The sequence below is a fragment of the Schistocerca americana genome, chromosome X (genome assembly GCF_021461395.2).
Source record: "Schistocerca americana isolate TAMUIC-IGC-003095 chromosome X, iqSchAmer2.1, whole genome shotgun sequence".
Classification (NCBI taxonomy): domain Eukaryota; kingdom Metazoa; phylum Arthropoda; class Insecta; order Orthoptera; family Acrididae; genus Schistocerca; species Schistocerca americana.
The window spans coordinates 614,036,244-614,063,675 of NC_060130.1; positions in this window are offsets into that span (position 1 = coordinate 614,036,244).

Consider the following 27,432-nt stretch of genomic DNA (forward strand, 5'->3'; position numbering starts at 1 on the left):
TGCCTACAACCTGCACCCACACATAAGGCGGTGCAGCAGGGTGCCGAAACGGGACTTCTCAACTCATGCAGCAGGCAATGAATGATACTCACACTGCCCTGGGACATGACGAACCTGTAAGCACCGAAGGTGGGGAGGGAGGGGGGAGGATAAGCCGGTCAATACTCTCAGCTCATTGGTCTACTGAGGAGGCGACTCAGGAGGCCCTGACGTGCACCGCTGAGTGGGACAAAGTGTTGTGGAATTCAGCTGGTGTCTGCGATGTTGGATCTCCCTGTCAAAGAAGGAGAACTCAGCTGACAAAGGGTAACTGTCCCGAACTGGTTGTGAGTCCCTATGGTGCAGGAGTGACATCACTAATCAGTGACCATCGCTGGATGCAAATAATAGCGTGAAGTTTGGTGTCTGGACAGCCCAAATTTGTCACCAATCGTCAGGCCTGTTACATACAGCAGAGCTGATAATCAATATAATAAGAAGAAAACAAGATGTCAAGCTGTACTGCGCTACTAGTCGATAAGATGTTTAGTCTGATGCCTGCCTGGATGGTCTGATTGGGACCCCGACCATTATGTTTGTCACATTCTGCAGACACCTGAGTGGGGGTACACCCAAAACTGCACGTCAAATCATGCTGATCTGACTAACTGGTTCTGGGGTTTGGTAGTCACCAACATGATGGAGGGTTCATGCAGATAATGCGACCTGGGCTACATCGAGAGTATTTCAGAGGCGAGACTGGAGATGACTGGCACGATTATTGTTGGGCACTGTCCTGTCATAGAGAATCCCAAATGCAGTGGGCCATTCAGATTTCCCTCCAAGTTCCTTTCAGAAGGTTACCCTCAGCTGTGGTGCCAAGGACACATCACAGTCATATGTTGTTGTGCTGTGTGTGATACAGAAGTCAAAAGGCGGCGTACAGAATTGTGAGTACATCAGTGTAGATTTTGGTCTTGTCGTTTTATGGTTCATGTGTTCCATAGCTTTGCCTCAATGAATGATGTGTCGAGGTTATCATCACACTACTCTCGTGTGCTTATTTTATCAAATATCCAAAACAGTCTCCATTTTTCACTCCTTTGGGTACTACTGTTGGCATTACGACTATGTTTTGTAGTGACGACCATTTTTGTCCTGTTTTTTTAAGCCAAAAACTATTTTCTTGGCTGACCTGCAGTCAACGTAATGCACGTTCATATGGTTTGGATTGTTTTCAAGGTCAACTCGCCTATTCTTGCGCCCTTCAATTCCAATCAGAATGAGAGTTTCATTTAGGGGCACAGCTGACTTATTTTCATGTCAAACATTATTTTCAATTAATCTGGAGTTAAGTATGTCTCTTTTCCACTATTGTTTTGTGTGTATTGTAGTCATGTAGCATTTGAGAGTAGTACACCTCTTTTATGCTGCTGTCGTGTCATTCTTGTATCGCATTATTTAACAAGACATAGTGACATTTTACCTTGAAGCAATTTTATGACGTGTTTTTTTTTCTTTCGTATTATGTTCAGTATGTTATTTCATGCCTCTGACGTCAAACATTATTGACATTAATGATTACAAAAACTCAAATATACGTTTAGTTTTGTATTTATGTTGTAGATTTTCTTTTCTCTTTTTATGTTAGTGTTTTGAATCTGATGTCAAACACGATTTGCCACCAATATGACAACCTTAGGCAGACTTCGGTATTGTTTTGCTTTGTTTACCTTTCATTTACGCACTCATACGTTAGTTTCGAAATATGAAGAAAATTTTTGAGACTGACTTACTATTAGAAAGTCGTCCTCCACTATTTTATTGCCAGAAGAAACAGGCAATGAAAGATAACTGTTGGCCACTTCTATTTTGATTCCCGAAACGCCCCCAGCGCTGCTTAGAGTGTGCTATGCTAACATGCTTTACACTGGGGACGATACTAAAAGACTTCTGGAAGGAAGATAGGACTTGCAAGAGTTGTATTTCACCCAGTATCCTTTATTCCTCACTCTATGTCTGACTGCAGTTATGTGAGAGTGTATGGGTGATTAGAAGTTAACACATCGTGGTGGCAGAGGAAGGAAAAATACACTAGGGGCGAAACGACGGTTTGATTTTTCAAATGGTAACGGAAACTTATCCCAGGCCGAAACTTTACGTAATTTTGAGCTTCACAAATACGCGCCTTGTGTGACAAAGACGGTGGACTTAAACGAAAATCTCTCGTCTCCATCAGAGTTACTTTGGGAGTGCGAAAGAAGCCTTTGGATGAGGGAAACGACAAAACACGGGAGCCCCAAGGAGAGAATCATTGGCGTATTCGTATTCTAACGAAAATTCGTCCTCACCACTCGGTAGAAAAATGGCTCTGAGCACTATGGGACTTAACTTCTGAGGTCATCAGTCCCCTAGAACTTAGAACTACTTAAAACTAACTAACCTAAGGACATCACACACATCCATGCCCGAGGCAGGATTCAAACCTGCGGCAGTAGCGGTCCCGCGGTTCCAGACTGTAGCGCCTAGAACCGCTCGACCACTCCGGCCAGCCACTCGGTATAGACAGCCAGGTTTGGAAATGAGAAGAAAATTCAGGACGGGAAAGAGACGGAAAAATGCTTGGTGTGTTTCAGACCTTCTGGTTGTCTCTTCGCGATCTACCTGTGAGCGAGCGCCTTTCTGGGAAAGACGAGGAAGAGAATTGTGAAAGAGACAGAGGGCCGCAGAACTGTAACGATTATAATGATTGGACATTTCAAAATCTAACAAGTTGTACCCTCTCCATTTGGATGCAAGATTAACACTTATGAAAGAGTAGGGATGGTGGATGAGAGAGTAAGAGTCACACGAGGCTCTAAAGGTTGCGTCATTCAAATGTAAAGCATTTTTGTTTTCCACAGTCCTAACGACCGCGGAATAACCTGATTTGGGCCAATAATTCTCGGAATGACAGAGTGCTGGTGTGCATCGACGGTGTAGCAAGTCGGAACGCTGACGGAAGCCCGAGACGAATAACGAAGTGCGGCGGTTGGTGGCTGCTGTAAGTGTACCTTCGTAAGTGGATGAAGTCTTCCGTGGTTCTCCGTAAGTCGGTATTTGTGTGATGTTAGGTCGCGTTATGTAGCTTTCGTGTTTTGTTCACTATTTTGGTCACACCTTTGACACGATAGTTGCTATTCTTACGTCTTAAATGGCGGCGGGTTCAACAAAAGCATTACCAGATTTCTGTTCCCGCCGCGCCGTATTCTTTGCTCACTGTGTCACCAGTGTTTGAAACAGTAGTCTGTAGTTAACAGAGAAGCATAATTCTTTGGAGTGTCTACAAGCTATCTGCGAGAACCACCATTGTCCACTCTCACACATAGCCACCTGGTTATTTCCTCAACAGATGAGTGTAATTCCATGTCTTTACAGAATTAATGAGTTGGGGGTCCACAGCTTGCTGTCTAACGTCTCACTAATCATTCATTGTCGGTGACCTTGTCCTGGTTGGTTGGTTGGTTGGTTTGGGGAAGGAGACCAGACAGCGTGGTCATCGGTCTCATCGGATTAGAGAAGGATGGGGAAGGAAGTCGGCCGTGCCCTTTCAGAGGAACCATCCCGGCATTTGCCTGGAGCGATTTAGGGAAATCACGGAAAACCTAAATCAGGATGGCCGGACGCGGGATTGAACCGTCGTCCTCCCGAATGCGAGTCCAGTGTCTAACCACTGCGCCACCCCGCTCGGTCCTTGTCCTGGTGTTGTTCCTTATTTGACTACTAATTAATCATAACTTGCGAAATAAAGACCATTTATGATGCTGAAGCAACACGACATTCTCCTTCAAGCCATCTTTTGCCACCTGCACGTGAGAAGACATTTCCGTTGCGCTAGAAATCGATGCTTACTACCTGGGCCGCGATTTAATCGTTCATCCTAATTTCTAAAGCAGCAGTGAAGGAATGTGGACTGGAGTAGCGTACAAAAATTAATATTCCATTAGAACTACATTAAACCCATTACCTGCTCGACTGAAGTATTTTCAATTTAGTTTTCCTTCTAGTATGGATATTAGTGGTAGAGCAGTAGATTTTAAATGCTGTCATCTTTTACGATCGCGTTGCAAACATAACCACTATAAAAATGGAGCAACACGATTGTGGAAACTTCATGACACACGTCTGTAAGACAAAGAATGGCATGCTGCTTTGCAGAGGATTTGAACAAAATATGAAAATACTCTTAGATGATGAAATTCATGCGCTAGCGATATGCTCATAAACAGATGGTAGTAGTGTTGCGTACTCAAGGTATAAAATGGCAGATAACTGGCGGAGCTGTCATTTGTGATCAGCTGGTCCATTTGAAAAGGTTTCCGACTTGATTATGGCCATACGACGGGTATTAACATACTCTGAATACAGAACGGTAATTAGACCTAGGCGCAGGGGGCATTCCATTTCGGAAATCGTTAGGGAATTCGATATTCCGAGACCCACAGTGTCAAGGGAGTGCCGGAAATAAAAAAAATTAGGCAATACCTCTCACAACGACTACTTTCACTTAACGTTTGTGTAGAGTTGTCAGCGCTAACAGACAAGCAACACTGAATCAAATAACCGCAGAAACCAATGTGGGACATACAACGAACGTATCCGCTAGGACAGTGTTGCGAAATTTGGCGTTAACGGACTATGGCAGCAACCTGCCGACGCGAGTGCCTTTCCTAACAGCACGACATCGTCTTTAGTGCCTCACCTGAGCTCGTGAGCATCCGGTTCGACCCCAGACGACTGGAAAACGGTGGTCTGCTCAGATGAGTACCGACTTCAGTTGGTAAGAGCTGATGGTAGGGTTCGAGTGTCGTTCAGACACCATGAACGCATGTACCCAAGTCGTCAACAAGGCACTGTGCAAGCTGGTGGTAGCTTCTTAATGGTGAGGGCTGTGTTTACATGGAATGGACTGGTCCTCTGGTCCAATTGAACAGACCATTGACTGGAAATGATTATGTTGGGCTACTTGAAGACCATCTGTAACCATTCATGGACTTTATGTTCCCAAACAATGATGGAATTTTTGTGGATGACAATGAACCATGTCACCAGGCCACAATTGTTTGCGGTTGGTTTTAAGAAGTTTCTGGAGAATTCGAGAGTATGATTTGGCCACCCAGATCACCTGACATGAATCCTATCGAAAATTTATGGTACATAATCGAGAAGTCAGTTCGTGCACAAATTCCTGCACTGGCAATACTTTCGCAATTATGAACGGCGGTGGGGGCAGCATGGCTCAATAATTTTCCGGGGAACTTCCAACGACTTGTTAAGTTCATGCCACGTCGAGTTACAGCATTACGCCGGGCAAAAGGGGATCCGACATGATATTAGGAGGTGTCCGGCATATAATATAGCAAAAGAGTGGTAGCTGAAATACGCAAAACCAAAGATAAGATGAAAGCTTATGTCGTACTGTATAGTAAAAAATTTATAGCGCAGGAAGTTGGTGGAATTCTACTGCCGGCCGGGGTGGCCGAGCGGTTCTAGGCGCTACAGTCTGGAACCGCGCGACCGCTACGGTCGCAGGTTCGAATCCTGCCTCGGACATGGATATGTGTGATGTCCTTAGGTTAGTTAGGTTTCAGTAGTTCTAAGTTCTAGGGGACTGATGACCTCAGATGTTAAGTCCCATAGTGCTCAGAGCCATTTGAACCATTTTTTTTTTTTCTAGGGGACTGATGACCTCAGAGGTTAAGTCCCATAGTGCTCAGAGCCATTTTTTGGAATTCTACTTCAAACGCATCAGAGACATTAAATGCCTCAGACGAACAAATAATAGAGAACTACAAGATCCAGTCACAGTAATGTGACCACCACCTGCGTTCGACGTCATCGTGCAATAATCACTCACAGACAGCAGGTGCCACAACTAGCAGCAGAAGGTATACAAGGCGTCTCGGGGAAACACGGAAAACCATGCAGTCGTTGTAATGAGAAAACGGTGCGATTTATCTGATGTCCAATAGGGAATGACCACTAGCTTTCGGATCAAATGGAAACATTTTCGCAACGATTAAATTTTTAAACTTTTCGCGTGCTGTCATGGTTAAAACATACCGTGCATGGCGAAATGGCGTATCCAAAAAAGGCGCCGAGGCAACTGTGGGACACCATGGGCCATAGACGAGAAGGGTGAACGGTGGCTAAAGAGACGTGTCAATCGAAAAGAAAAAAAAGTGGCTCTGAGCACTATGGGACTTAACTTCTGAGGTCATCAGTCCCCTAGAACTTAGAACTACTTAAACCTAACTAATCTAAGGACATCACACACATCCATACCCGAGGCAGGATTCGAACCTGCGATCGTAGCGGTCGCGCGGTTCCAGACTGTAGCGCCTAGAACCGCTCGACCACTCCTGCCGGCAATCGAAAAGACGTGCAACTGTTGTGCAAGAGCCCAGACTGTCCATGGGGCTACCAACAGCGTCCGATCAACGATCGTTTAGCGACCGTTGCTGCGTGCTGGCTTCCGCAGCAGAAACCTAGTTCATGCACCCATGCCGACTACCGTCCATCAACACTGAAGGTTGGAAATTAGACGCCAGTACCACTACTGGATGACTACCGATTGGCTACAGATGGCTTCATCAGATGACTCACTTATTACGGTCCATCAGATAGATGGCCATTGGTGAGAACAGCGTGAAACGTCTGAAATCAATGGGTTCAGGCTGGGAGAGGGCGCGTTATGGTATGGAGAAAATTTTTGTGGAATTTCCTGAGTGTTCTTGTTATTCTGCAAAGCCAACAGATCAATACAAGTATGCATCTCTTCCTGGGGACCATGTCCACCCCTACATGCACTTCGTTTTTTCTCAGCTTGATGGCATCTACCAGCAGGACAGTACAATATGTCACACAGCTCCCAGTTTCCAGTAGTGGTTGGAAGAGCACCAGGATGAATTTGCTGTGCTCCCCTGGGCACGCTACTCCCCGCATTTAAACCCAGTAGGGAATCTGTGGGATCACCTCGATCAGACTGTTCGCGCCATGGAACGTCAACCCACAAACCTAGTGCAGCTGACCAAGGCCGTGGTGTCGTCATGGTACGGCAAGTGAAGAGAGAGAGAGAGCGAGAGAGAGAGAGAGAGAGAGAGAGAGAGAGAGAGAGAGAGAGAGAGAGAGAGAGAGAAGGGTGTAAGTGTTTATGACAAACTCCTTTCCTAGAAAACTTCCTTCCTTCGTACCTTCTCTGTCTTACCACAGATGACGTGTCACTGCTCTCATTTGTACTACACACATCAAAAAAAGTTTTGCATCACCCCAGTTCCCAGAACTCCTGAAGACAGACGTTGACTGTGGATATTGTACCCTTTGACTGCTCAGAGACGTCACTAAACCCGTCCAAAGATGTCAACAACCTTGCATGATTAGCGCCTGTTAGGTGGAGGGGGCCGACAGCCGATCAGATCTAGTCATTCCTTCAGAAAGGAGGTACACGGCTCATCTTGTCTGTAATTCAACCATGCCCAGACGGTCAATACCGCAGTTCGGTCTGCCTTAACAAGGCAGGAAGGGCTGTCAACAAGGGAAGTGTCCAGGCGTCTTGGAGTGAACCAAAGCGATGTTGTCTGGACATGGAGGAGATACCAGCCGGCCGGTGTGGCCGAGCAGTTCTAGGCGCTACAATATGGAACCGCGCGACCGCTACGGTCGCAGGTTCGAAACCTGCCTCGGACATGGATGTGTGTGATGTCCTTAGGTTAGTAAGGTTTCAGTAGTTCTAAGTCCTAGGTGACTGATGACCTCAGAAGTTAAGTCCCATAGTGCTCAGAGCCATTTGAACCATTTGAAGGGGATACCGAGAGATAAGAACTGTCGATGACATGCCTCACTCAGGCCGGCCAAGGGCTACTACTACACTGAATGACCGCTACCTACCGATTATGACTCGGAGGAACCCTGCCAGCAACACCACCATGTTAAAAAATGTTTTTCGTGCAGCCACGGGACGTCGTGTTACGACTGTGCGCAATAGGTTGCGCGATGCGCAACTTCACTCCCAACGTCCATGGCGAGGTCCATCTTCGCAGCCACGACACCATGCAGTGCGGTACAGATGGGCTCAACAACATGCCGAATCGACCTCTCAGGATTGGCATCACGTACTCTTCGTCGATGAATGTCGCATATGCCTTCAACTAGACAATCGTCGGAGAGGTGTTTGGAGGCAACCCAGTCAGGCTGAACGCCTTTGGCACACTGTCCAGCGAGTGCAGCAACATGCAGATATCCTGACGTTTCGGGGTGGTATTACGTGGGGCCGAAGTACGCTGCTGGTGGTCATGGAAGACGCCGTAACGGCTGTACGATACGTGAATGCCATCCTTCGGCCGACAGTGCAACCATATCGGCAGCATATTGGCGAGGAATTCGTCTTCAGGACAACAATCGGCGCCCCCATCGTGCACATCTTGTGAATGACTTCCTTCAGGAAATGACATCACTCGAATAGAGTGGCCAGCGTGTTCCCCAGACATGAACTCTATCGAACATGCCTAGGATAGATTGAAAAGGGCTGTTTATGGACGACTTGATTTACCAACCACTCTTAGGGATCTAGGCCGAATACTCGTTGGGGAGTGGGACAATCTGGACCAACAGTGCCTTGATGAACTTGTGGATTGTATGCCACGACGAATACGGGCATGCATCAATGCAAGAGGACGTGCTACCGGGTATTAGAGGTACTGATGTGTACATCAATCTGAACCACCACCTCTGCAGATCTCGCTGTATGGTGGTACATGTGAGATAACTGGCGATTTGTGGCGCCCCAGAAATATTATACGTTCGGAGCTGGGGCGATCTCTCGGCCACCCGTGGCCCGGCAGCAAACACGTGGTGCCATACGTTAGTCGGACGAGAGGAGCAGCCCCATCGCATGGTCCAGCCACGTGGCTGGGAATTCCATGTTGACACTGTGACGAGGACGGTGCTTTGCGTCGATGAAGGAGATTCCTATGCCGGGAATGCCAAAGATGGCGGACTCTGTAAAACCTTAATGGCAGACATTTCACAGTTCACATAGAAATTAATAGTAGCCAGACGAATCATGATAACTCAAAATGAAACATTACCATTATTTGCTCGAAGATTCTGATGGTGTAATCAGATTTTCAATATCTTTAGTTTAAAGTGTAGTATATGACTGTAAATTAGACAAGTAACACCCAGCAACGAATTTACAAAATGTAAACACTTCATCCGATTTCGTCGATCGACGTGTCTTTAGAAAGCTATTAGTGTAAACCTAAATTGGTATAAATTACAGACCTGTAACTTGATTAGTACATGCGTTATAGGAGGTCAAAATGGCCGATTATATCGATCGCGTCAGACCATAAGTACTCCACAGTTACACTAAAAAACGATAGAAGCATGCTTATAAATATACGAGGCCTGTTCAGAAAGTAAGCTCCGATTGATTGCCAAATTGAAACCACAGTGAACATCAGAAATGTTTTACTTGTAACAATTAGCTACACCTTTCAGCTACTTCTCTACGTAGTCGCCGTTCTGACTTAGACTTTTGTCATAGCGTTGTACCAACTTTTCAATAGCCTCATCATAGAAGGCAGCCGCCAGTGCTTTCCGCCAATTCTCCACGCTGGCCTACACCTCGTTGTCTGTGTCAAAATGTTGTCTTCAAAGACAGCGGTTCATGTGACCAGAGATGAAACTCAGGGGGAGACAATTGCGGACTGTATTGTGGGTAATCTCACATTTCCATTTGAAAACGATGCAGGAGCATCTTCATTGCCCCTGCAGAATGCGGCTGAGAATTGTCTTGAAGAAGAAACAGCACGACAGTTATGTAATGTTAGCTGCATAGCTTCAGGCGAAATTTCTCACCAGGCCCTCGTACTTGGCGGCAGACACTATTTTCTAGACATCTTTACGCACTCACTGCGAGCTCAGAAATGAGAAGAGCGACGTGATGCTAACTGGGGTTATACTAGAGACACTACCCAACACATCTGTGCAAAGCTTTATCGGATTTTCATAGTCGTTTCCATTTCGCGACCGATCGGAGCTTACTTTCTGAGCGCCCCTCGTACTTATTCATCTATGTTTTTGTTTATATCCGATATATATTATTCATGAAGAAATTGGTTGAAAAATGGCTCTGAGCACCATGGGACTAAACTGCTGAGGTCATCAGTGCCCTAGAACTCAGAACTACTTAAACCTAACCAACCTAAGGACATCACACACATCTATATCCGAGGCAGGATTCGAATCTGCGACTGTAGCGGTCGCGCGGATCCAGACTGTAGCGCCTAGAGCCGCTCGGCCACACCGGCCGTCGAAGAAATTGGTTAAATATTTACTGTGTCCGTCCGCAGCTCGTGGTCGTGTGGTAGCGTTCTCGCTTTCCGCGCCCGGGTTCCCGGGTTCGATACCCGGCGGGGTCGGGGATTTTTTCTCCCTCGTGATGACTGGGTGTTGTGTGATGTCCTTAGGTTAGTTAGGTTTAAGTAGTTCTAGGGGACTGATGACCATAGATGGTAAGTCCCATAGTGCTCAGAGCCATTTGAACCATTTACTGTGTCTTAGAAAGCACAGAGACATTAGGCAACTGGCCCATCTTTTGTTCTATTCCTTTGATGTATGTTTATTTAATTTGTTTATGAATCTAATCATGTTTGTTACAACGTGTTTATGGTCCAGCTGTAGGAATATTTATTTAATTTCGAGTTATTTAAATGTAAATTCAGTATTTCGTATATGTTTCATTATGTTTGTGACTTTTCGTTGGCCTGAGACAGGGCTGGAGCGCTCTAGCCAATCACAGCGAGCGTTGCATAAAGGACACGTGGAGAGACTGTATGGAAGTGGGGGAGGAGGATCATTTCGAGAGAGGACACGAGGGTTGTTCTGGCAGTTCGGGAGAGTACGGCACTGGACACGGGACAGAGTTCTGGACGCGGACAGTACAGCGTGACGGACGCACAGTTGGCGGAAAGACTTGGACAGTGGAGCAGTTTGCCCGTGGTCGCGGAGGATAGAAATATTTCGGAGTGCCGACCTGTGCTCTTGTGTGATTTCCGTGGCTTCTGCAGGGAAGACGTAGTATACGTTTAGAAGTGAATATCTCGCTAGCTATGTTGTTGCTCATAACTAATTACGTGCAGTAGGAATCTATTGTTTCCCTGTTATTCAACTTATATTTTATTTAATTGCTGGACCATCGACACCAATAAGTGTTTTACAGAAATATACCGCATTCTCAAAGGTACTTCTACTATCGTACTCTTCATTTAAAGTCGTTAAGATAGTACCTGCAGATTTTATTTAATTGCAATCATTCATTTATAAATTTATATGTTACATTCATAATTCGCAATTGCCGAGTGATAGAAACTTTCGATCATTCGATTCATGTGTGTATCCTTATCGTATACTGTAGACTCAGCAGTATTTGGCCTGTAAAACGGCAACTACTTATCCCAGTCCCTGGACTACGAAACCAGCCAAAACTTTTATGATTTCAACTCTGAGTCTGAGGGAGCGTAGTCGTTTTGAAAGCCCGCATACAACATGCAATGTGTGGTTTTCATGAGCAATAAGAAGGCGGAAAGGATGTCTATGTTGATCTCTATTCCAATTTTCTGTACAGGTTCCGGAACTCTCGGATCCGAGGTGATGCAGAACTTTCTTTGATGTGTGTGAAATGCAGTACACGCGAGGTGCCTAGTTGCTTGCACCGTTCTGAATGGAATGCATGAGTTCTGAATAATGTTCACCAACCTCCAGTCTTCTATAATTGTTGTAATCTGCACAGAAAACAGCACGTAGGTCATGAAACAGTTAGCTTGAGGCTGTAACAACCTGATAGCTAGGAACAGATATTGTGTAATAATTAAAATTTTAACTGGTGTATTTAACCTGGATGCCACTAGCCTTTTATTAGCAGAATACGCGAAAACGCACAATTATAGTCCATTTTATGGATCACAAATGACTTCCAATGCTCACATTTCCACAGAGAATAAACAAAATAGTTAACTGAGTGTTTGTATAATTACTATCAAACCAGTTCTCAATTACAAGTCCAAGAACCGCAGATTGCTAATAAGTTCTTAACCAATACTGTAGGGAAGCAGCCTACTCACGCTGTATAAAATTCGCATCAGTCTTTCCATTGTGTGCCAGCCAGTCCGCTGTAACTAACTCTGACGTCATAAATGTTGCGCAATACTTTAAAAATCAAGTAAATAACCTAAAATGTTTCTAGCATGTCAGGAGTAATACTAAATTAATATGTGTTGAATATCAGTTCAATAACTTTAACCATTTTCGAAATTTGGACGTTTTTCTGTAAAAATCATTGGCGCAACAGAAAAGAGCTAGAGATTTAAAAATTTATATTTAGATTCCTTTTTCATAATTATTTAATAGAAACAGTCTTCTGGATCTGACAAATTAAGATTTTAGTTGAAATTCAATATTTTCTGGTTTTTGTCTTAAAAATTAAGGAAGCAAGATAGATTAAGTAGGCTAATAAATAAGGCTAGGATGTTTATATTTAAGTAGAATGGAGATCCGCTATGTTCATAAAGATGTGAAAAATTTCAATTGAATAACTATAAAACTATAGCGATAGCGTATCTCCAAAGGGCAAGTTCAGAGCTCGTCTACTGCGTGTAGTGTAATTAAAGTAATAAAAATAATTGACTTAGCCACATCAGCCTTTTATTATGATTACTTACGTGTGTGCTGATTGCGCATTTAAATTGAGAGCTTCATCTGCCATCAGCAAAAGAAGCTATGATTTATTCAATAACTTAAAGTGGTGCATTACTAGCCCAGCGGCTAGTCGGGAGAGCCGATTTGATCAGGCGTTCCCTTAGCCGTCCGCACCGCGGCTTTATATATAAGAACGCTGCGTGAGGAAGCAAGGCCCCAGATCTCTCCAGACGCTGAATAGCACGCCATCTGTGTCGGGAGTCACGTCACGTCGGTATCGTTGCTATAAACAGCCTCGGATGCCGTATTAAGTTACTCAGGATACGCGTAACCATGAAATCATTTTCGAGTGAAGTGTTAATTCTGCGATGATTTTAATTATATATCTTTAGTTTGCGTATGTCGTATTTTCACGTGCCGCTGCGGGACAGACATTCTACAATTATTTAGCGTGGCGTTTGATGAACATTATCATCAAATTATGGCGAGCATTCATTTAAATATTTAATTCGGACAGTTATAGTGGCATCAGCGCATTAGACTCTGAACTGCTCTGTTAGTTAGATTGTGTGGATTCTTTTTTTTTTTTTTTTCATCTGTGACTTTCAGAATATAGAGAAAGTTTTTTTTTTTTCACGATCGTTTTTGATTATAAATCCCAGACAATCTCCTAATTCCTCAGAGCTATAAGCTGTAGCTATAAGTGTATTTCTCAGATGAAGTGGGCACTAGGAATTCTAATTACAGGCTTCACATTTTGCTAATCACTTTCTGGTTGCCAATATTGTAGTTAGAGAGCCAGTGTTGAGAACGGCAAACAACAGCATAAATAATAGGAACATTTATATAACAATTAATTCCACCAGCCGCCCCACATATGGTTAAACGGCCGGGAAATGTATCTTTTCTATATCACAAAACATTATATAAAACAATAATTCCACCCGCCACCCCACAATACCTAACGCGGCAGACAACTTGTCTGTCCTCCGAATCACCTGACCTGCCTTCCAAGTTAGGTGTCACTCGAAGATCTCCGAAATATGTCGTCTGCCTTTTCGTTTAGCAATTTTTCATTAGTCTGGTCGTAATTAAAACTTTTGAAATAATGGAATGATAACCTACTATTAAGAGATACTTTTAGATGAAATACAAGTAAATCTACAGATTAGTTTTTCTAATATTTATAACAGAATTTTATCATTTTGGCGTGCTACTTCCGAACACAGCAGCCAATCGCAGAGAAGGACCACAATTTCACAATTTAGGCGGTCTTTCTCACGATATACGTACTGAATAAACCATCTTTCACCGGTACCTGACACTACATTACGTCATCTTCCCAGTGCTGCCTTCTCAACTGCTCTAAGAAGAGCTTCTTGTAGCTGAATATCATGGCCGTAAAGCCAGGAATATTACACATGCCCTTTCTTCTGTGAGTTTCATAAATTGAGATGTTCTGGCAGGCAACAATCAATTTTGGAAATACGTAAATATTTATAAATTTTTCAGTTATCATCTCTCAAGAACCATAGAGTTCCACTATCCTTGTGATATGTTATTGTTCCTTAAAACTTGAATAGGCATTATATTTTTTCATTCTCTAATCATTAATTAATTTGTATGACGATAGACTCAATTATTTTGTGATTAGAAAAACTAATAATTATCCTCAACATATTCGTTTACAACTTTATATCCCAAAATCATTCATCTTTAGTTACATTTTCAGCACTAATTATGTTATTCTTTTAATAGTAAAGATTTTAAAAGGAGCATTATTCTGCACCTTTATGTTGTTGGTGGTCTTGTGTTACCTTAAAGAAATAGAAGCTGGCAATAACAACTACTATAGGCGCATTGCCGTCCTTTCAATTTGATGAACCCTTTGCATCCTCATATGCCTTTATCATGCTATTCTTTACATTTTTTCTCGATACTATGTCGGCACCATCCCGTTCTGCATTTACTAATATTTGAATGCGTCATAAATCCATCCATTTCACATAGCTACAAAGAAAACAAACATATCAACTATACTATGATTTGACTGATGAAGTCATCGATTTGTAAGGTACGTGACCATCCAGACTTGAGATGTGGTAATTCCTTGCCACATCTTGATCGCTAAATATTTTATTTATGACGCTTTTCGAGTAAACATCATCAGGTAATTGTGACAAAATTTACACAAAAGACAATTTTTTTCTTTATTCTGCTTCAATTCCCCATCTGGGGCTGGCTGGCAACAGCATAGGTGCTGCTCTTCAGCCGAAAGACATTAATTATACATTAGAAGACATTTAAAATAACATAAAGGAGAAAATATTGCGGTACATAGACATAAAAAAGGGGGAACATTATGGAAGAGAACAGACAGAAAGGGGGCGACTGTAAAATGGAAATAAAAACCTTAAAAAAGGAGTGGACACAAAAAACCACACACTGGGGCAGTTAAAAGAACACAAGGTGAAGTACGGCTAGAGCATAAAAGTTGCAGTGGGTAGCGTATCACAGAACAGTCACGGTCAGCAACAATATCTACATGTCCAGCACACGATTGAAAAACTGAGAGGATTTGCCAGGGGTATGGAGACAAGGGGGAAGGGAACAAATGGGGGATGGGTGGTGCTAGAGGGGGAGAGAGGGGTAGAGAGGGGGAGATGGGCTCGGGGTGCGCAAGAGGGGGCTGGGAAGGGAAGGATGGGGGAGGGAAACAGCTGAGGATGGGGTGCAGAGACTTGGAGGGGGGAAGGAGGAGAAACCGATCTGTGGGAAGGAGGGGAGAGGAAACAGGATGGCCCTGTGGAGGCGGGGGGGGGGGGGGAGGACAAGGCCAGCCTACAGTTGGTAGGAAGGGTGGATGTCACTGCGAAGTTCATCATCTGAGGGGGAGGTGCTGGAAATTGCCCTGATGAAGGAGATGTAGCGTGTGGAGGTGGAGAGAGGGAGCAATACACTGTTAGAGGCGTGGCCACAGGCAGGTGGTGGAGAGGAAAACAGGACAGCATGGGGTGGGGTGATCAAGCCGGTGGACAGGGTAAGGGATGCGGAGGTGTTGGAGGAAAAGGAGGAGGTGGGGGAAGGGGATGAGGTCGTACAGGAGTCGTCCGGGGTATGGAAGGCGGATACAGAAGGCAGGGTGCAGCGATTAGCGTTCTAGGACTTGGAGGGCCCTATAAAACCGGTGAGGGCGAAGATACAAGCAATGCTGGCATAACAGAGTATAGAATGGACGAGGGATTTTTAGGTGTGGAAGATGGTGGAAGTATTCAATCCCCATGTCCGGCCAGACAGGAGTTTCAGGAGGCAGAGGCAGGAATGGGATTTCTGCTGGATGGTCAGGAGATGAGGGGTCCAGATGAGGTGACAGTCAAGAGTGAGGCCAAGGTATCTCAGTGTGGGGGTGAGCTGGATGGGATGACCATAAATGGTGAGGTAGAAATCATGGAGACAGAAGGAGCAGGTGGAGCGGCCTATGATGATTGCCTGGGTTTTGGAGGGGTCGATACGAAGGAACCACTGATTACACCAAGTGGTGGACTGGTCACGGTGGGTTTGGACAGTTGAAAGGTAGGATAGAGAACCAGGAAGGTGGTGCACAAAACACAATTTTTTTTTCTTTCTTTATTGTGATTTTTATCACCTTACACAAGGCGGGCTGTCAGCAGCTGAGTACGCTGCTCTTCAGCCTTGAGTTTTACAATAAGTAGTACATAGAGGGGGCACAGAGAATACAATCAAAACGGCGGGCAAAACAATGTAGACGCTAAAAAACAAAAAACATGGAGCCGTTCACACTGGACGAGAAAACATCAGTGACACTAGTTGACACGGCGCGCATAACATGGATGATGGCGACGGTACACGTGAACAGTGGCGGCGTGACAGCGAACAAACACTAAACACAAACGAAGGCACACACACGAGACACTGATGGCGATGACCTCCGGCGCACGAATGTTCACTGTGCGTGTGCGAGTCCGGGGACCTGCCAAGAGAGGAGGAGGAGGAAGGGGAGTGGGAGAGTGAGAGGGGAGAGCAGAGATGCCACAGGCAGGGGAGATAGGGGGAGGGAGGAAGGGGGAGGGGAAGCCCGGGGGAAGAGGGGTGGAGGGAGGGGATGGGGGAAAAGGAAAGAGAAGGGAAGGGAAGAGAAGGGAGGGAGGGTGCCTAAAGGAAAGGACACCAGAAGTGGAGGGTGGGGCAGGGTCAAAGTTGATAGGAGGGGTAGATGGAGGGGAGGAGGACATCATCAGGGAGAGGGAGCTGGCGGAAGCCACCTTGGGAGAGGGTAAGGAGGGTGGAGAGATGGAGACCGGGTGGGACGTGGGAATACAGGTGCGGCAGCGGGCAGGGGTGGGAGAGGATCGGGGAGACTAGCGGGTGAAGAGGATCGAGTTTACAGGATGTGTACAAGATCTGTATCCTTTCAAGGAAAAGGAGGAGGTGGGGGAAGGGGATGAGATCGTACAGGATCCGCGTGGGGGAGGGGAGACGGATGCGATAGGCGAGGCGGAGAGCATGGCGTTCAAGGATTTGGAGGGATTTATAAAAGGTAGGGGGGGGGGCGGAGATCCAAGCCGGATGGGCATAGCAAAGGATAGGGCGAATGGGGGATTTATAGGTGTGGAGGATGGTGGAGGGGTCCAGACCCCACGTACGGCCGGAGAGGAGCTTGAGGAGACTGAGTCGGGAGCGTGCCTTGGCTTGGGTTGTCCAGAGGTGGGGAGTCCAGGAGAGGCGACGGTCGAGGGTGACAAAACACAAATGAGGAAAGCTGACATATAAATATTAAAAGACCAGTGTAACATCAGGAACGAAAGTCCACATTGACTACAAGTACTTACAATATGCTTATGAAATCTCCTGCAAGTGAGCAATACAAGAAAAATGTACGCTATCATGTAAAATTGACGTTAGACGTATTTGCAAAAGATGTTATTTTGATATGTCGCATGCCAGACTGAATGCAGCAGACTTGAAGACTATATTACTTTAACTCGGCATCAGATGACGTTGATCTCAAAGATCGAAACATACCAAGAACACAGTGCTGACAATATACAAAACATCGTAAAGATCTCTTACCACACCACACCTTTTTTTACAATAAGCTTCATATTGTCAACGGAAAAGTAAAGCATAGGGTACATTATGAGCGACACCTGCCATGGGACATATACAAAGAACGTACAGCACGCTAGGCACAGTGTCCAAATAATCCATCGAGAAACAGCAGTGTGAAGGTCATCATTATAAAGGCAGGCACTGCAATTTTCTATTACTGTTTTCCAAACAAAGCAAGCAAACTTCAACCTGTTCGGACCAGAGATGGGTCGGAGACAGATGTTGAAATAGTTGGGGAGGGGGGGAGGGACAGGGATGGAGGGGGGGGGGGGGGAGTAGAAAAGCAGGCAATGGATGACGGGCAGGGGTAGAGAATCGAGGAACTGGAGGGAAGGGTAGCATGATGGGGTGGAGGGGAGCCCTTCCCTGCAGTTCCCTAAAATACGTCGTAAATAAAGTACGAGGGCAATTAAAAAATACCAGCAAACTATCAGTATTAAATGCAATTAACATGACAGGCATTTGAAACTTGCTCGAATTGTTGTGACATTCTTTGAGAAAGTTCCGACATATGCCGACAGATGGTATGACAAGCTGAACAAGAGGCAGTTGAAGGTTGAAACAAAATGGCCGTGTCCCTAGCTGTACGCTTCTTTTTTTCTTTCGGCAGGCGTAAAACCTCAACAAACCCTTAGAAGGAGGTTATAAGGTTATGGAGATAGTTGCATTAGTGAAAGATAAGTGTACGATTGGGCTGATGCCTGTAAAAGTGGACGTTCGTCAGTCACAGATGAGCAACACTCTCGTCGTCCCAGCACGGCCGTTACTGACGAGAACGTGGGACGCGCTGACGCCGTGGTTAATAAGAACTGGCATATTTCTGTAGAGGCTTTAGCCAATGAACTGAGTAACAGTGTCGGATTCGATGATACCATTATTAGTCAGGTTCTCAAGCACCATGTTTTGTGTGCAAGTTGGGTGCCTAGGATGCTCACTGATGAAAGCAAGATGAAGCGTGTTCAGGTTGCCACATCATTTCTGGCGCTATATAACGCTGAAGGACGCGAAAGGGGAAGGAGATGAAACCTGGCTGCATCACTATGAACCACAAAGCTTAAGACAGTCTTCAGAACGGCGACACACATTTTCTTTAGCCAAGAAGAAACTCAAGTCTCAGCACACTGCCGGAGTCCGCAGCTCGTGGTCGTGCGGTAGCGTTCTCGCTTCCCACACCCGGGTTCCCGGGTTCGATTCCCGGCGGGACAGGGATTTTCTCTGCCTCATGATGACTAGGTGTTGTGTGCTGTCCTTAGGTTAGTTAGGTTTAAGTAGTTCTAAGTTTTAGGGGACTGATGACTATAGATGTTAAGTCCCATAGTGCTCAGAGCCATACACTGCCAGAAAGGTCCTTTTCACCCTCTTCTGGGACTTGAATGGAGCGATTCTAGGGCACGAATAGGAAAGGGGTGAAAGAGTGAGCAGTGCCCGGTACAGTGCCATGTTGTAGAATTAGCTAAAGCTATCAGTATGCAGCCGTCGCAGAGAACGTCTGTCTACAGGCGTTCTTATCCTTCACGAAAATGCACGCGCCCCCACACCGTCGCTGCAACTCTTGCCGTCATTCGGAAACTGAGATGTCATGTCGTACTGCATCTCTCATACCGCCCTGATCTCGCTCTTTCGGATTACCGTGTGTTTGGACTCCTGAAGGACGCTCTCAGAGGACGAAGATTTGAAAATAAAGATGAGGTTACAGAAGCGCTGCACTCTTGGTTGTGGGCACAACAGAAAACCTTTTATTCGAATGAAATAGAAAAGTTTGTGCAACGATGTGAGAAGTGTATCGAAAAGGGGGGGGGGTGTTTAAGTTGAAAAAGACATCTTATTTGTCTCTGTAAGCGAAATATATGCCTCGCAAAAAATAGTTTACTGTTACTTTTGAGTCACCCTCGTATTTAGCGATCGAGACATTCCAAGAAATTACTATATGGCAACACCTGTACTTTCACAAATACGGGGAATCGGAAGATCAAAATGGTTCGAATGGCTCTGAGCACTACGGTACTTAACATCTGAGGTCATCAGTCCCCTAGAACTACTTAAACCTCACCAACCTAAGGATTCGAACCTGCGACCGTAGCGGTCGCGCGGTTCCAGACTGAAGCGCCTAGAACCGCTCGGCCACTCCGGCCGGCAATCGGAGGATCGATACACTCACACCATTTAGCAGAACATACGCTAGCAGCCCATATTGATGGTTCTGTTATACGTGATGTGGTGTTGCATTCTAAAACTCGAGACTTTAGCAACTGGCGTTAAGTTCAACAACCGTCAGTCCAATTCTCCCATAGCCAACCTCAGCGTACAGCTCCAGTAGAATTCCATGTAACAATACACAATACCTTAAATTAGTTTCCTAATAAAGTTAAAGAAATTTTTAATAATCATATCTACATGAACTATTACAATATAAATACATAGTATGTAATATTTTGTTTTGATTTTGGCTGTTTACCAACAATGGCACTGTTTACATCCTCCTGTGAGAGCGGTTTATCATTGTTTTTTGTATAGATCAGAGCTGTACCCACTGTTCAAATACTGCTGAGGCATTACCATTCGCATTCTTAAGAGCTTGGTACCACTGAACCGCATTGGTAATGACGCACGCCTTCACACGGCGTCTCTTGCTATGTTCTTCAAATCTTACATACGGAGGCTTACAACTGCGACTCACAGATACATTGAGGAAACGTTTTAGAATATTGCTTCAAGCATAATACAAAACATCGTTTACCAAATCGTTGCTTCATTCCACAGTGTGAGGTATAATTCCGTCTATATTTGAGTGTCGTTGTTGCTACAAACCATACTAGTGAAACTGTATTCATGTAATGACTGTGTATTTTCTACTGACTTCTATATACGAGCATTATGTAACTTTGTAATATGTTGGGGCTAATTAGGTTATTCTTAGCTAGACCTTTATTCGACAGATCAGTCAATGTCATTACTCTCTACACTTCATATTACGTGGCCTTGTTTATTACATTTATCTCTTTTATGAGATTTCCATATTAGTGTTGTGTGTTATGTCGACAACATGTCTACATCCTTGTACTTCGTGAAATAGTTGGCGGAAACCACTTTGCCCGTAAATACCACTTAATGGTCGACTTACACGTAGCCTTTTGCCTTTGCTCCCTCTCTCTTCATAAGTAATTGGCCGACTTTCCTGTCGCAAGATAACCATACTTCTGCCTTCTCTGCGTATGTAAATAATTGGTCGACTTTTCTGTCACCTAATCTATAACTCTCGATGTACCTCTTTACTGTCTTCCGACTTTTCTGTCGCCTAATCTACAACTCTCCATTTACCTCTTTCCTCTCTTCGTAAATAATTGTCCGACCTTCCTGTAGCATATTAAACTTAACCCTCCATTTACTGCAGATCTCTCTGGCAGGACTATTCCTAAACTTTTAGTGTATCATATTTCAATTCCTAATAAAGAGTGTTGGTATGCTTATTTTGACACAATCTGTACATCATCTCAAGACAACATTTTGTTATTTCCATTATTTACCACCAGAATTCCTTCTATTTTACTTTATTTTATTCACTTGTGGTTCAAAATGTCCTCCGTTAGCGAGGATACATGCATCCACCCTCCGTCGCATGGAATCCCTGATGCGCTGATGCAGCCCTGGAGAATGGCGTATTGTATCACAGCCGTCCACAATACGAGCACAAAGAGTCTCTACATTTGGTACCGGGGTTGCGTAGACAAGAGCTTTCAAATGCCCCCATAAATGAAAGTCAAGAGGGTTGAGGTCAGGAGAGCATGGAGACCATGGAATTTGTCCGCCTCTACCAATCCATCGCTCACCGAATCTGTTGTTGAGAAGCGTACGAACACTTCGACTGAAATGTGCAGGAGCTCCATCGCGCAGGAACCACATGTTGTGTCGTACTTGTAAAGGCACATGTTCTAGCAGCACAGGTAGAGTATCCCGTATGAAATCATGATAACGTGCTCCATTGAGCGTAGGTGGACGAAACTAAAATGAGCTCTAACACGGAAATTAAGCGTTTCCGGACACATGTCCACATAACATCTTTTATTTATTTGTGTGTGAGGAATGTTTCCTGAAAGTTTGGCCGTACCTTTTTGTAACGCCCTGTATAATAGCCCTCATCTTGCTTTCCTATTCTTAGATTGTCTTCAAACTTTAAGGTTATTTTATCGTTGTTACAAATATCTAAAAACTGTTCCACTAAATATTTTGTACTATGTTTTCTGTTATGTGCATTAATATGGTAGTGGTGTCTTGTTGCACCTGGATACTGTGTCCTCTTGACTGGAGTCTTATATTTCGTACATTCTGACCTGTCCACATATATTCCATCAAATGTCTGTTTTTCACCCATGCTATGCAGATGTTTAGTCTGCTACGTTATTTTGTTTTTGTCGTAGCTCGTTTCTTTGTTGTCGCATCCATAGCAAAGAGATTTTCTCATCTTTAGGTTGATAGTGGAGTATGTTAAAGAAGACAGATATAGTTCTGAAAGAAAGAAGAGGAAGAACTAATAACAGGAAAATAAAATGAAGTATGAAACTTCCTGGCAAATTAAAACTGTGTGCCCGACCGAGACTCGAACTCGGGACCTTTGCCTTCCGCAGGCAAGTGCTCTACCACTTTTTTTTTTTTTTTTTAGACGCTACCCCCTTTTTTTCGTTGGCAAGTGCTCTACCAACTTTTTTTTGTTTAGTTTATTATTTTTATTATTATTATTTGTTTGTTTGTTTGTAAATGAACATAAGATCTTTATTGGTACAAACATAAATACAACAGAAATGCCATCCTTCCGGCGAAAATAACACATGACATTATACTCGTACAAGGCGAGCAATTTTTTTTACGTACAAGGTGTAGGAAAAAAAAGAATAGTAATACTGATGTAAGCTAAGAGGTGTGAAGCAATATACAGTGGAGTGAGGGAAAAACTAGTGTTTTCTGGTGTAGTGCATAAAAGAAATCAGGCGCGTGTCCATGCGCCTACTCCACTGTGGGTTACAAATGTAGAAAGTAGCGCGGGGGTCTCAGATGTCAGCAGGGGGGGCGGGAGTGCTGTCGGTGTGTGGCACCATCCAACTGAGCGGGGGTGACGTAAAGATCGCATGTAGGTAATTGGCGAAGAAGACGCGGTAGCGCGGTCGGTGTTCGACTTCACTGTGGGCGGTTTGTAAGTACTGCCAGAAATCAAGGCGTGATTTGTCGCCATCATTATACATGTAGGTGATCGTCCATCCCTTGACCCATACAATAGCATAATTTTTGGTGGCAGGGAAATAAGTATTCTCAGGATGGATAAAAGTCCATGGGTCAATCGAGTCTGGCGGGACGCGGAGGTAACAGGCAACGAACTGTCGGCCAAGTTTCCAGACGTCACTGGTGGCAGCACAAGTCAGTTGATGGACATCGTCATCCACGATGTGGCAAATGGAACAAAGTGGAGAGTCCGTTAGTCCGATGGCGTGAAGACGATGATTTGTGGCGAATTTTTCATTTGCGACTTGGTACCATGTTGCCCGGACGTTGGAGGGAAGAAAAGGCAGGTGGATGTGACGCCAAACCGTGGGCCACCGCGTGGACGGGTGTCTCAGTTCGATATTGTTGCTGGATATGGAACGAAGGAGTGGGGTGTAAAAATCTTTAGGTCGAGGAGAACGCGTGGTCGGTAAGTGTGTGTGAGCATAACTGAAGTAGACGATGAAATCAGAAATGTGCGTCAACTGGTGCGTGATGTGTCCGACTGGTACTGGTGGTGTTATGGTCGCGGGCACAAGAATTTCCAGCAAACTGCGCGTAAGGGAGGTGCCCCCGTGCCACTGCTTGTGCATGGTGGACATGTACAAGGACGCCGCGCGGAGTCGCACATTGACAAGGCCGAGGCCCCCCCCCCTCGCGGGGGAAGGGTGAGCATGTCGTAGCGGACCTTAAAGAGTGTACCGGCCGTAAGGAAGTATCCGAAGGCACCCTGGAGGCTGCGTCCAATAGTTGATGGCAGTGGGAGGACCTGTGCAATGTGGACCATTCTGGACACCACATGTTGATTGAGGTATTGGACACGTTGTAAAGAATCGAGTCGTCGGAGAAGATTTTGTCGCACCGTCGTGCGGATAGTTTGGAGTGCAAGTCGAAAATTGATGGCAGCGGAGCGGCGCACGGTGGAGGTGAAAATGATACCAAGGTATCGTAGTTTTTGTACACACGGGAGAGGTGCTAAGTCGTCGTGTGAGAGGCCGCGTCCAATGGGCATCGCCGAGGATTTAGCCACATTCATGTTACTGCCAGCTGCAGTGCCGTACGTTGATATCAAATCAAGTACCGTGTGTGTTTCACTCCGTGAGCGGTTCAAGAGGAGGAGGTCGTCCGCATACGCACGACATTGAAAACTGTGCTGTCGCAAAGTTAGGCCAGAGAGGTGGCTCGTCAGACTCCCGATGAGTGGCTGCAGGCTTATGGCATAGAGGAGGGTCGAAAGTGGGCAGCCTTGCCGTACGGAACGCCGTATCGCCACTGGTCCCGCCACAAGGCCATTAACCTGAATCAGCGATTCGGCGGTGCCGTACAGGCGCCGGATCACGTCGATAAAGGCTGGTGGAAAACCCATGCGGTTCATCACTGAGAACAGAAAAAGATGCCGCACTTTGTCGAATGCGCTGTCAAAATCAATGGCAACCACTGCTGCGCGGAGTCTGCACGCCGCTGCCAGTGCAATTAAATCGCGACACTCTCCTGTGGCCGTTTGTATATTAACTGAGCCGCCCGGACTTGTCTGTTCCGGGGATAGAATGCTAGGCAGGACCTTGCGGCATCGCGTTGCCAGTAGGCGTGCAAAAATTTTACAATCTGCGTTTAGCAGAGTCAGGGGACGGTAACGTGCTGTTGTCACACCTGGTGTCGGTTTGTGGATGGGTATAATAATTCCCGTGACGAAGGACGGCGGTACGGCGTTCCCCATCGTCAGCAGTTCATGAAACATCGTTGTCCACCGTGACGCCATTAGTGTGAAGAAAGCGCGATAAAATTCTATCGGCAATCCGTCGACAGCAGGTGACTTATTAAGAGCACCTTTTTTGATTGCATCATGGATTTCGTCACGCGTAATTGGCTTCATCAGCTCGTCCGCTTCGTCGCTGGTGAGGATGCGAGTTGCGTGTGGTAACACAGACACCTCAGCGTGGTTGTTGGTAGTCTCCTCCTGGTACATTGTGCGGTAGTGGTCGACAAAGGCACTGACGATTTCGGCCTGGCTAGTGACGAGCTGGCCGCGACAGGTGGTGATCTCGGTGATAAGTTGTTGTCGTCGATGTTTCCTATCGGAGGCGATATGATGCATGGTCGGATGTTCTTGTTCCGCCAAATCTTGACATCGGGTTCGCACCATAGCCCCCTGCAGTCGACGGTGAGTCAAAGTTACAATTTGCACCTTAATCCTGCTGCGTTCCCTCTGGGTGTCGGGGGTGGGCGGTTGGGCGTCCAGGTCGCGGAGAACGGCGTAGAAATAGTCGGTAGTGTGCCGGCATCACATAGCAACTTCCTTTCCATACTGAATCAAAGTACGTCGTATGGCAGGTTTGGCACATTCCAGCCACCAGGTCAAGGTCGTGCAGTATTTAGGTAAGCAACGTTCACAGGTGGCCCGTGTCTCGGTAACACGTTGAAGACATTCGGGATCGTGAAGATGGGAGGTGTTTAGCTTCCACGGTGCACGACTGCGCCAGACCACTTGCTTGGGGAAGAGAATGTTGCAGATGTAGGCACAGTGGTCTGAAAAGGCCAAGGGCCAAATTTCTGCACCTTGGACTGCAGGTGTGAGTTCCCGAGAGACGTAAATTCTATCAAGGCGGCTCGCGGAGTGACTCGTCTGGTAAGTATGTCCAGGCGCGTCGCCGTGCTGAACTTCCAAAGTGTCGTGGAGCAACAGATCTCGGACGACAAGACGCAGTTCTTGACAGGTGGGGCACTTGATCTTTAGGGTGCAAGACACAATTAAAATCACCCCCAAGCAAGTAATGGTCGCAGCGTCCAAGAAACAAAGGAGCGATTTCTTCTGAATAGAAGAGTGCCCTGTCGCGTCTGCGAGTGGAGAGCGTAAATGTTGACGATACGCGTCCCCATGCCGGTGACGGCCATGCCTCTGGCAGATGGAAGGTATGTGATATCGGCCACTGGAATGCCTTCTCTGGCGTAGATGGCTACGACGCGTCCCAGGTGGTCACCAGGAGAAGGATAAGTGTTATATCCCGCGACGTCTGGAAGTGTGGCCTGTAGTAGCGCGATATCGACCTCCGACGCCCATATCATCTCTCGCAGCAGTTGAAGTTTCACGGGTGAGCTAATGGTGTTAGTGTTGATCGTCGCTATTCGGTAGGTTTGGAGCCGTACCCTGCCGTGGAGGGGAACTCCACCGGCGGAGGATGAAGAGGGGCGAGGCAGCGGCGAGTCGTGCCGTACGCCACCTGACAGCGTTATCAGTGGCGTAACTATGCTTCCGTCTGGGGTAACTCTGTCCCCATCGTGTGGTCCGGGTCCTCATCGATGTCCTTACTCCACACCCTTGAAGGCGTTGTCGTTGTGATGGTCGGACGTTCCACTTCGGTCGTAGGGGCGGAGGACGTCTCGGCGGCAGTCGCAACGGTGGAGTCCATTGGTTCAGGAGCACCGGAGCGAGCAAGTAGAGTAGGCATCGACACAGCCACAGTCGGCGTCATGTTGTCGTCATTCGTATCGTCGTGCAGGTTCTCCGAGGCCTCGTCGGGTCGGACGGCCTCTGGAGCCTCAGGGGGAGGTGATCCGTCTCGTTCCGAGACCGTACGGCGCCTCCTCTTGCGCCTCTTAGGTGAACGTTGTTTGCGGGTTCGTCCCTCCGTGTCGGAAGACGGAAGGGAGTCACGTCGTTCTGAGAGGAAGGCCGTCGCAGGAACTTCAAATGAAGGGGCGTCCATATGTTCAGGCGGGTGGGTGTCGGAAGTCGTCGCTGTTGGTAGTGGCGCCGGAGTAGCGTCAGGCTTTGAGCGCGACGTGTCGGCCCCGGCGGTATCCGTAGCAGCTGGAAGGGTCACCGGCACGTGATCCGATGGGCGACGACCATCTGAGCTACCGAAGCACGACTCCCGCCCGGTCGGGCACACAGTTTTAATTTGCCAGGAAGTTTCATATCAGCGCACACTCCGCTGCAGAGTGAAAATCTCATTCTGGAAACATCCCCCAGGCTGTGGCTAAGCCGTGTCTCCGCAATATCCTTTCTTTCAGGAGTGCTAGTTCTGCACGGTTCGCAGGAGAGCTTCTGTAAAGTTTGGAATGTAGGAGACGAGATACTGGCAGAAGTAAAGCTGTGAGGACCGGGCGTGAATCGTGCTTCGGTAGCTCAGATGGTAGAGCACTTGCCCGCGAAAGGCAAAGGTCCCGAGTTCGAGTCTCGGTCGGGCACACAGTTTTAATTTGTGAGGAAGTTTCATATCAGCGCACACTCCGCTGCAGAGTGAAAATCTCATTCTGAAAATGAAGTATGCTGTTTGTTATCTCAGGCACCTGGTTATCGTCTATAACCTAGAAACACAAAGAACATTCGTAGAG